The 11,905-nt window shown below is 31.8% G+C and overlaps 1 pseudogene; it reads right to left on the reverse strand.

The window, feature by feature from the left end:
- Positions 1–3,871: 3,871 nt before the first annotated feature.
- LOC126004852 (uncharacterized) lies at positions 3,872–3,970 on the reverse strand (annotated as a pseudogene).
- Between the last annotated feature and the right edge of the window lie 7,935 nt (positions 3,971–11,905).

Here is an 11,905-nt window from a genome sequence, read left to right on the forward strand (position 1 = left end):
ATAAAGGTCTTTATTTTGAAAAGTGAAGAAGAGAATATCCTAAGTTGTCTATGACCATTTTTCATTGATATCAGCTCTAATGTGGGTTAATTCAAATTTCAATGCCACAGAATGACTATGTATTAATCACAAACATATATAAACCCCAGAATTCCCAATTTTATAATTTGTTATTCTATAAAGATTTTCTATATGTAAATATTTACTGTGATAATATTAATTCTTTAAACATCTGATAATTAAAACAACTTAATTTGCTATTCCTGAAATACATCTAAATTCAAGATAAGTATTCTCAGAAATATTATCTGCTTAATCTTTATTTTTCTTCTTTTTTGACACTGAATCTATACTAACTATAAAAAAACAATGTATTTGAAATATAGAGACTCATACTAATTTTGTATAACCAATGTGTAAATATAATGTTTGATAAAAAAAATAGACAAAAAGAAAGGAAAAATAGAAATATATGACTTTTATCTGAATTAGATAAAAGAAATGTTCTTCTCATATAAGAAGTTCAACACTCTATAAGTAAAAAAAAAAAAGAACACCAAAAAAGGACTGTAAATTCATTAACTCTCAAAACAGGCATAATATTGAAAGAATTAAACAAATAAATAATCGATCACAAACAGGGATGTTTGTTTCTGATGTAAGAAGTAACTCGAGAGGATGTGAAAACATTATGAGAAAATGACCATTTAATGTATTGAGCAAGATTTTTACTAATGAACATACATATATGTATATAAATATATATAGAAAAATCTATTTAAACTTTCAATACATCATGTTATGACAATGAGGAAAAATATAGGTACCCCAAGGAATACATATTTGCCATATATTCTTGTAGTATATACAGTATATAATAATTCATAATACAACAACATTGTAGATTCATAGGAATCAAATCTACTGAATGCAAACATGTAATTTTTCACTTGCAAGTGTAATTTCCATGATAGCTCCAGTGACAGAATGCAGAAAAATGTAAAAAGGATATTTACATAGTGTTTTATGAAAGAATCAGTATTCAGTGTTCAGTTATTGGATATTCAGTGTTGGATTATTGGATATTGGGGTCCTGTTGACTGTTTTTATTAATATCCCTTTACAAATTAGTCTACTTTGGAGTTTACTTCTATCTCCATGATCTTTGATGTAGTTAGATAACTAGTGTGAAACTCAGTTAATATTTTTTGACTGTTCAAGTAATTTCCAACCAGATTTATGCTTTTCTTTTGGCTTCTCTTGGAATTTTTTTCTCCAGGTATCTTTCTGGTACTTTATGTTTTAAGTTCCCTACAAGAGAATTACCATTATTTTCATAATTTTTACAAATTTAAAAATAACTGGAACTTTCTTATCCTAAATTATGATATTGAATTATTTTGATTTTCAAGACTATTAATCAAATATTCACATTGAGACACCAAAATGTGAAAAAGAATGCTTTCTCATCATGTATACCATAATATATTCACTATGGAGCACATTATTTGCCTCAATAAATAATTTAGTAAAAATTTTCCAGTTTGCAATTTTTTTTGTTGAGAGTAAAGGATAGACAGTACATTTAACTATGCTCATGAATGACTCCTTGTAGTGGACCCTACCAGTATTACTATCTCTAAAAAGGCTAATTAAACTTTCTTGAAAACCTTTAATAAGGTAATAGAATAAAAAAGTGTCTGGTTGTTATGATTTTTTTCTTTCTAATAAAGTCTAAGAACATTCTTTACTCAGTAAAAGTAGAGATTGAATATGAGGGATAGCATCTGCTACAAATGTGTGAGATCCTGACTTAAATTCCTGTACCACATATTAAGAATATACCATGAAACAAAGATAAACCCCAGAATATGATAGTGTAAAGATGTCTTCATGTTAACAGGACAGAAACCCTTTATAGGTATGCATTATTCTAATTCCATATTTCCTGTATCTATATTTCTTAATGCTTATTCTATATATAATATAGTTATACATTTTTTACTGCACTTATGGACCATCTAGCAAAATATATTATAGGGAGAAATAAAGCAGTAGTGAAAATACTACATTTAAAACAGCCCTATTATTAAATGACAGATTATAACATGATTAATAATTTCTTTTACATTAGAAGTAAGTTTGTACATCGTGTATTGAAGCTTTAATTAAATCACTCTTATCCAACATGTTTTTATCGAACATTTGTTAATGAATCTGTGAGTGGGTGTAGTAGAGGAAACATGGAATAGAAAATAATGAGAAAAATATAAAAGGTTAAACTCATTTCATCTAAATTTTTGTGATTTATTTTCTTTGAGGTATTAATTTTTCTTAACATTAGATTCTAATGGACATGTTATCTTAAAAAGAACAAATGTTAAGTAGTAATATCATTTATATTGCAGTGAAATATCATTACTTATCAACTTTATAGAACTCTACTTAGTGGTTTGTTTAAAGCTTTACATATAAAATGCTAAAGAAAAATATATGTATGAAATAGACGTTTATCCCAATAATCCTGCTTTGAATGTTGGAGATTATTGTGCTTTATATGTATTACTATTGAAGGTATATATATTACTATGTCTTACCAATACTTATTTCCAAAATGGTCAGAATGGGGGGCTGAGAGATCACACTGCAGGTAGGGCCCTTGCTTTGCGTGTGATTCTCCCATGCTTGAACCTCAGCATCCTATATGGTCCCCAAAGCCTTGCCAGGAATGATGATTTCTAAGTACAGACTCGGGGTGAAGTTTGTCCAAACAAACAAGTGAAAAAGAATATTTAGAACAACACTTCCCAAGATGTTTCACTTTGACAGAATTTCTTAATTCTAAGGTGAAGTGAGCCCTTGCAGACTCTCAAAAATCATTTTGCTGTTTTCTTGACTACAAAGAAGAGTTAAAATGGAACCATGATGTTGAATTTAAAAAAAATTTAACATAAATACAGAATTCAGTTAAGGAAACCTCTTTCTATAATGGGATAGATGAACAGTTATTCATATGTGAGTCTTTTTTTTTCTCACCATTCAGATACTCTCCAAACTACTTTCCATCCCAGAACCCTCCTTCATTCCCAACATCTTGCTATATAATTGAATTAACTCCTCATAATATGTATTAAATTAGTTTGTAATTCCTACTATTCAGTAATTTGCTTGACCAACTTAATAAGACATAGTTCAATTCTACTTGTTCCTTCTTTCTGTTTACTTAAGTAATTATCAGTAAATATTAGGAAGTATTTTATTTTAACCTAAGTTCTATTTTTGCACTATTTGTTTTGTATCATTAATTATACCTGGAATTCTTTAATACTGTAGAAATAAATATTCAGGACAATATCATTCAGAGATTTTGTTTAGTTTATTGTATCTGTTTGTCTGATTTAAGTTTGAAAAAAAAAAAAAGTAAGGTTTATGTTCCAGGGTTGCTCTTTTTTTTTTTTGTGTTTAAGGTCTGCTACCCAGAGGTGTTAGCTTTGGAACTGGTCTTCAAGCAGCTGCCTTGCCTAAACTCTGAGATAACCCTCCAAAATACCCAAAAATAAATATAATTTCTTCTTTACCAAAAATTTTTGGTTTCATGAAATTCTATTGAGCTAAAATTATAATCGTGCAGTTATTCACCATAGACAGGAAAGCAAATTTAACAAGGAACATCACATCAAAGACAAAACTTACTACTTCATATGTCATATTTGTTTTGCAGAGGACGGCAGGGAAAATGTCATATAGAATTAAAGATTTGCTAGATTCTTTTATTTTGTCCAAAAAGGTATTTTTATTTTTCACAGGATTTTTATGGGATACCAATATATGTTAGATATTCTTTATGCTTACTTTCTTCTCTCTCTTTTTTTTTAATATAGAATGCTTCACGAATTTGCGTGTCATCCTTGTGTAGGGGCCATGCTAATCTTCTCTGTTCTAATTTTAGTATAATTTGTTCTAATTTTAGTTTATGTGCTGCCGAAGTGAGCATGCTTACTTTTTTTGATGAAATCATGGGTCAGCAAATATTTAAAAGTATGAATTTGTATCCTAAAACACATGCAGTATAATTAACTAACATTCTCTCAATAAAAATTAAAATAAAATAAATCAAAGGTGCAAAGTGATATTATACACAGTAAGAGCTTGCCTTGAGGTGGTTACCAGCATCCCATTTTGTCCTGACTCTGACATGAGTGATTTCTGAGTGCAGAGCCAAGAGGAACTTCTCAGCACCACAGGGTAACCAAAAAAAAAAAAAAAAAGGGGGAATAAAAAAATCACCACAAATAGTTCTTATATGAAGTTAGCTGATTTTATTATATTCTGTTGTATGTGCAATGAAAAGTTTTGTTTCTTGATGTTTTGAAACATATCTCCACTTAGAAAAATTATATTATCTAATATCTAAGACTACTTCTAATCAATGCTATAAGATTTATAATATAATTTCATAATGCTTTTTAAGAAAAATCTGTAGTATATACAACACTAATAGAAAATGAATTTGGGGAAATTAACTTAGACATAATTTTTTCTTTGATCATATTTATATTAATGTGTTAAAACATGAGAGCATAAGCAGTAAGATGCTGAGTATTACTGTTTATCCTTTTGTTTTGTTATTAAGTAATCACACAGGATTACTGTGACTTGTATTTTAATTAAGTTATAACTTTTAATTGAGAAATTATGTAATTAAAAATGTTTCCTGATATTACTTTCCTAAAAACTAAATCTCTTTTTAAATAGTGATATATATATATATATATATATATAAATGTGTGACTAAAATTACTAAGCAGCAAACCTTAACTATTAAGATAAATGAGTAAGAAAATATATTACATAATATAAAAATGAATTTTCAGAAAAAGAAATAAATGTACCCTATTAACATATGTAATCATAATATTAAAATTATTTCACACATTTGGAGGAAAATGAAAATATAATTAAAAAATTTGTCTATTTTGACATCTATCTTCCAACTTAACTCAATCTTTCATTGATATAACACTGAATGTGGATTGCTGGACTACATTTGACTGCTCTAGGATTACTTATAGTAGTTTTCTGGGTGCTATATGTGGTACCAGAGATGAAACACAGGTAGACCATGATGAAGTATTATAGCTATATTATTTCATTGACCTAATTTGATATTTTTAATTTTTTTCTTTTGAAAACAATTGTCACAATGGCCATATCTAATGTGGTATACACAAGGTCTATAGAATAAACATAAATATGTTAAAAAATAACTCAACTTCCGGGGCCGGGCGGTGGCGCTGGAGGTAAGGTGCCTGCCTTACCTGCACTAGCCTAGGAGACGGACCGCGGTTCGATCCCCCGGCGTCCCATATGGTCCCCCAAGCCAGGAGCGACTTCTGAGCGCATAGCCAGGAGTAACCCCTGAGCGTTACTGGGTGTGGCCCAAAAACCAAAAAAAAAAAAAATAACTCAACTTCCAAGTCACATTAGATATTTACATGAAATGTTTTTACTTAAACTGTCTTACTAGATTTTCACTTTAGTAACCCTTCCCACAGAGTCATAAATACATTTTGAGAACATAATAAAATAAGTCTTACAACATTATTTTTATGATATTTAAGTTTCTTTAGTGAAATAAAAATGTTCCTGTGCTAGTTATTGAAAAATTATCACATAGGCTGTGTTCAGGACTTCTGACCTTACTCTGTGCTCAGAGATCACTCCTACCAGGCTCAGCAAACATATGTAGTCCTGATGTAAAATTCAGGTCAGTTGCTTGCAATGGTAGCACCCTACCTGCTGTACCATGATTTCAGCCCATGGTTATTTGTTTTGCGATGTTTCATTCTACATTCTGTAGAGGATGAATCAGAAGTATTTCCACCAATTGTGGTTGAAAATATAATGGGAGCAGGTATTTAAAATGTTGTAAATTATATTGTGTTTTGTCAAATAAATTCACAAAGTTAATTTTTAAACATTGGGGATAAGTAAATTAAAAAATATTACTAGTATTCCCTGAACTATCTTAAAATTTAGTTTTATTTATACACAAAGCTTTATTTTATTGTTGTTTTGTTTTGTGTTGCTTTTGGGGTCACACCCAGTGACACTCAGGGGTTACTCCTGGCTATGCACTCAGAAATTGCTCCTGGCTCAGAGGAATCTTATGGGACACTGGGATCGAACCTAAATTCATTGTGGTCAGCCGAGTACAAGGCACATGCCCTACCACTTTGCTATCTCTCCAGCCCCATGCACACAATTTTCTATCTTAATATATAGAACTACATGCATCTTCTCCATTCTTTCATCCACCTAATAATTACGATTTTGAGGCATGCATTTACATAAAAATTCAACAGCAAATAAAAGAGAATTTATTTTTAGTTATGTAAGGATTACCTAGAGCTAAAAATATTGAAGAAATGGAATTACAGAAAACCACACATATTTATTTGTCTTATATCCAATAATTGTACAATTCTCACATATACTGTTTATATATTCTCAAACATTTAAGACAATGTGAGAATCTTATCCTTAAGAAAATTTAATAAATAGGTTCTAACATATATAGTGACTATATACCAGGCTTTGTTTTTGTTTGTTTGTTTGTTTTGTTTTGTTTTGGGGCCACACCCATTAATGCTCAGGGGTTACCCCTGGCTATGCATTCAGAAATCACCCCTAGCTTGGAGGATCATATGGGATGCTGGGTTATCAAACTGCGGTCTCTCTAATGTTGGTTAATTAGATTACTAATAGCATTTTATAGGATTTTTATAGGATTTAAATGTCAATTTCCAGGCAAATAGTTGCACTGTGAGACGTTAAATTATTAAATCATTAGTTAATAATTATTATCATCATTAAAGTATACTTTTTAATAAAAGTCAGGATATCTGAGCCATAGTACTGTGGGTAAAGTATTTACCTTGTACATGATCCACCCAGGTTAGCTCACTGGTAATCCATATGTTCCCCTGAGCTCTGCAGTAGTGCACCTTGAAAACAAAGCCAGCAGAGCTAGGAATAAGCCCTGACTACTGCAAAGTGTGATACAAAACAAAACAAAGATAATTATTCTGGGGTCTAAGTAGTAGCACAGTGGTAGGGCATTTGCCCATACGCAGCGGACCAGGACAGATGTGGGTTCTATCCCTGGCACCTCATATGGTCCCTCGAGCCAGGAGGGATTTCTGAGTGCAGAGTAAAGAGGAACCCCTGAGCGCCACCAGGCGTAGCCCCAAAACACAAAACAAAACAAAAGATAAATAAAAGATTCTATTTTTTATTAAAATCACTTGTATAGTCTTAGTTATTTTAATAAATTATTTAAATGAATCACCATGAGATACGCATCTATAAAGTTTATCGTGCTGAATTTTGGTTATAAAATGTACAATACCTTTCGCCAGAGTACATTCCTTACTTCCAAAGTCCCCATTTCTTCCCCTCCTTTCCCCTTGACCTAACCCCTACTAGCCTGTTTTGCAGACATTTCTCCTTCTCTCTCTCCATCTCTCTGTCTCTCTGTCTTATCTCTCCCTTTCTTCCTGTCTCGCTCCCTCTCTCTCACCTCTATTTCTTTTCACTTTTTTTTAGACATTGTGTTTTGAAATATTGTTAATGAGGAGGTATCATGCCTATCTCTTTATCTCCTTTAAGTACCCAGTTCTTGTCCAGAGTGATAATTTGCAACTCTCATTATCATAATGGTCCCTTCTCTGTCCTACCTGCACTCCCTGCTATTTGTTGTAAGCTTCCTACCATGGTCTAGTCCTTTTGCTACTTGTCTTTATTATGTCTAAATAATATTACCATATTATCCTATATATAATACATAAGATATAAAAGATATATGGATATAGATATATAAGATAGATATAAGGTATATTTATATCCCACAAATGAGTGCCATTATTTTATTTTTATTCCATTCACTCTCACACACTTGGCTCATCATAATATTCTCCATATCCATTCATGTATAAGCAAATTATATAACTTCATTTTTTTCTATCAATTGGGCAGTATTCTATTATGTAATGTACCATACTTCACTTGTTCTCAGGAACTTTGGTTGCTTCCAGATTCTGGCTATTATGAATCGTGCTAGAATGAGCATAGAAGTACAGAAAGGTTTTCTGCTTCGTGTTTCTGAGCCCCTACGGTATATTCCTAGGAGAGATATTGCTGGTTTATATGGAGCCTCAATTTCTAGTGCTTTGAGGAATATCAGTACTGTTTTTCAAAACTGCTGGACCAGTCGATATTCCCACCAGCAGTGAATGAGAGTCTCTTCTCAAGTATCCACAGAACTGATTCTTCATGTTCTTTGTAAAATGTGTCAGTCTCTGAAGTGTGAGACAATATTTTATTGTTGTTTAATTTGCACTTTCCTGATGATTAATTATGTGGAGCATTTTTCATGTGCCTTTTGACCACCTGCATTTATCTTTAAAGAAGTTTCTGTTCATATCTTCACATATTTGGATTGGTTAATTGTTTACTTCTTGTTAAACTTTATGAGTGTCATACATATCTTACATAATAATCAACTATCCATGTTATTATATGGATAATGAGTGAATAGCTCTGTGAGCAGTCTTTGCATCCAAGTACCTATTTAATTTGAGGTGCAGAAACTTTTCAGTTTAATGTAATCCTATTTGTTTATATTTGCTTCTTCTCGCTTGGTCAGTGATATTTTATCCTTGAAGATGCCCTTAGATTCAATATCATGAAACTTCTACCAATGTTTTCTTCTATGTACCTTATGATAAGTTCTGATATCAAAGATTTAATCCAACTTGATTTTATTTTTGAGCATGATACTAAAGAAAATTAATAAATCTAGGGGCCGGGAATGTGGCGCTAGAGGTAAGGTGTCTGCCTTGCAAGCGCTAGCGTAGGACGGACCGCGGTTCGATCACCCGGTGTCCCATATGGTCCCCCCAAGCCAGGGGAGATTTCTGAGTGCATAGCCAGGAATAACCCCTGAGCGTCAAATGGGTGTGGCCCAAAAACCAAAAACAAAACAAAAAAAAAAAAAACAAAATAAATCTAGGCTATGTACCAATCAACTATTTTTTTTTTTTGGTTTTTCTGGCCACACCTGTTTGATGCTCAGGGGTTACTCCTGGCTACGTGCTCAGAAATTGCCCCTGGCTTGGGGGGACCATATGGGACGCCGGGGGATCGAACAGTGGTCCTTTCCTTGGCTAGCACTTGCAAGGCAGGCACCTTACCTCTAGCGCCACCTCGCCGGCCCCGTACCAATCAACTTTTAAAGCTGTCTTGACATTTCTAAATGTTTAAGTATATATGTTATATATTTGCACACATTTGGAAATATTTAATTATTAATATCACATATTTGATTCTGTTCTGAACAACATTAGTACTTTTAAAAATATTTTCTATTTTATGTCAATAAATGTGTTTTTTAAATATACAAATCATGTATCCACTGTGTTACAAAGCTTATTTGATAAAATATTCTATAGCTTTATTTAGAGTTTATTACTGATTCAACCAGAAAACAAAAATGTATTGCTTTCTTTCTGATCATCATTCTTATTTATTTTCTAGAATACTTTTGGAAACTAGATATTTGACTACAATGATTAATAGAAATTGTGATAGTGACCTTTCTTGTTTCCAACTTCAATATTTCACAATTCTGTAGAGATTGGCAGAAAATCAAAAGTAATTAAGTTCCATTCTGTTTTAAATGAGCATTGAGCTTTTTCAAATGCTTATTATATTGATAAGATCACATGTGTTTTCATCCTCATTTGTTGAATTGTATTTCAAGGTTATTCATTTCTGAAATAAACATCCTCTCTCAGTATACACATCTCTTTGTTGTGAGGTATATTCCTTTCAACATAAAATGTAATTCCACTTTTATTTTCACAATATTTGGATCTAAGATTTTGAGAAAGATCATCCTGTAGTTATTCTCTTCTACTGTAGGTCCTGGGTCATTATGGTGAATTTGCCATCTTGGTGGTCATCACCTCTCCATCTGAGATTTTTTCCTATCTCATGCTTCCCCTCTAGGGAAGCCTGTGTTCTCTCTTAGACCTCTTTTTCTTTTTCTTTTTTTCCTCTGACTCTCTCTCTCTCTCTCTCTCTCTCTCTCTCTCTCTCTCTCTCTCTCTCTCTCTTTCACACACACACACACACACACACACACACACACACACACACACACACACACACACACAATGTCTCTTTTGCTTTCCCTACTTGTATACTTCTCTAAATAAACCAGTGCTGGAGAGATAACACAATGGTTGGGCATTTGCCTTGCACATGGCCAACCCAGGACAGACCTGAGTTTGGTTCCCGGCATCCCATATGTTCCTCCAGCCTGCCAGGAGAAATTTCAGAGCGTCAAGTCAGGAGTAACACTTGAGTGCTGCTGGGTGTGGACCAAAAGCAAAAACGAAAACAAAAAAAAATCACAATAAAAAAGAGGAGTAAATCAAAGGATTATAAATCCCAAAAGAATTCAGGCACTTCATAAGAAGAGAACAACAATTTAATAAATGTCTGCAATTGCATACTCCCCAAAAGAATATATATGGCTAGTGCTATAAAACCAAAATTATATAATTCATGTAGATTATATTAATTTAAATTATATTTAGCCACATCATCACATTCAATTTAAAGTAGCTGCATTTCTTGATGATGTCTATAGTTTCACTCAACTTTCTTAAACAAATAGAAAAATAAAAATCTGCTTATTTATATTATCAAAATAAACTTAAATATTTAAACAAATATTGTGAAAACATTGATCGTATAGTGTAGTAGTGGGATAGGTGAAGTAGTATACAAAAACACATCCCTCTTTGAGGTCATATATTTAATACAATACTTATTGGTAATAACCAGGTCTTAGTTAACTGCAAGAAGACACTAGAAAACACAAAGAATTGGAATCTGTAAATTCATGATTCAAATTTTGACTTGCTAATTAGCAAATGAACTCAGCCAACTGCTCTGACTCATAGGTGAAGAGATCCAAGCAGAGTTTCCATTTCATCGAATTAGCAATTGTAATGGTAGGGCATTGTGGTTAACAAAGCCTTACTTTATGCAAGTTTCTTACAATATAATTCACTAACAGAAATCTTAAGGATAGAATAAATCCTATTCAGAAATGTATACTATCTTTAAATGCACCAAATATGTTACTTCTGGTTTCAAATATTTTATCAAGTCATTCTATGATCTCTAATATTGACACTCATGTATGACAATAAAGAGATGAATTCATATTAGTTCAATATTTTAACTTTGGATATCGAATTATATTAATGTTTTAGAAATATTTCACTATTATTTGAGAGTCACATTCAACCATAGCAAAGGCTGCTACTGGCTTTGTCTTTGTCTTTAGGATCACTCTGGTTGGGGCTCAAGGAACCTTGTGGAGACTCAGGGATAAAATTTCAATTAGCCATGTACAATGCAAACACCAAAAAAAGTTTTAGTATAAATTAAAACTCAGAATGTACATTACTTTTACATACATTGCTTTATTTTACCATAATGTTTACTTACTTTAAAATAATACAATTAGAATCAAAATTAAAATAGAACTGATTTAATATTTCTCTGTATGAGACATATTTTTATATCTCAAACACAAACAAAATAAAACTAAGAACAATAATCTAAACTACAATAACCACATTTTTAAAAATGCCTTTCAAGGAATCAGGTCAAAAGAAACAGATAATTAATTCAGTGGAGAAAAGTGTACACTGTTTTTGAATTATTGTACGTCTGAAATTCAACTATAGATGATTTTTAAATAATGATTTCTAAATAAAAATTTTAAATATTAAAATATGTCTTGACATAGTCTTTTAGTAATTGA

This window comes from Suncus etruscus, chromosome 3 (assembly GCF_024139225.1).
Source record: "Suncus etruscus isolate mSunEtr1 chromosome 3, mSunEtr1.pri.cur, whole genome shotgun sequence".
In the NCBI taxonomy this organism is placed as follows: Eukaryota; Metazoa; Chordata; class Mammalia; order Eulipotyphla; family Soricidae; genus Suncus; species Suncus etruscus.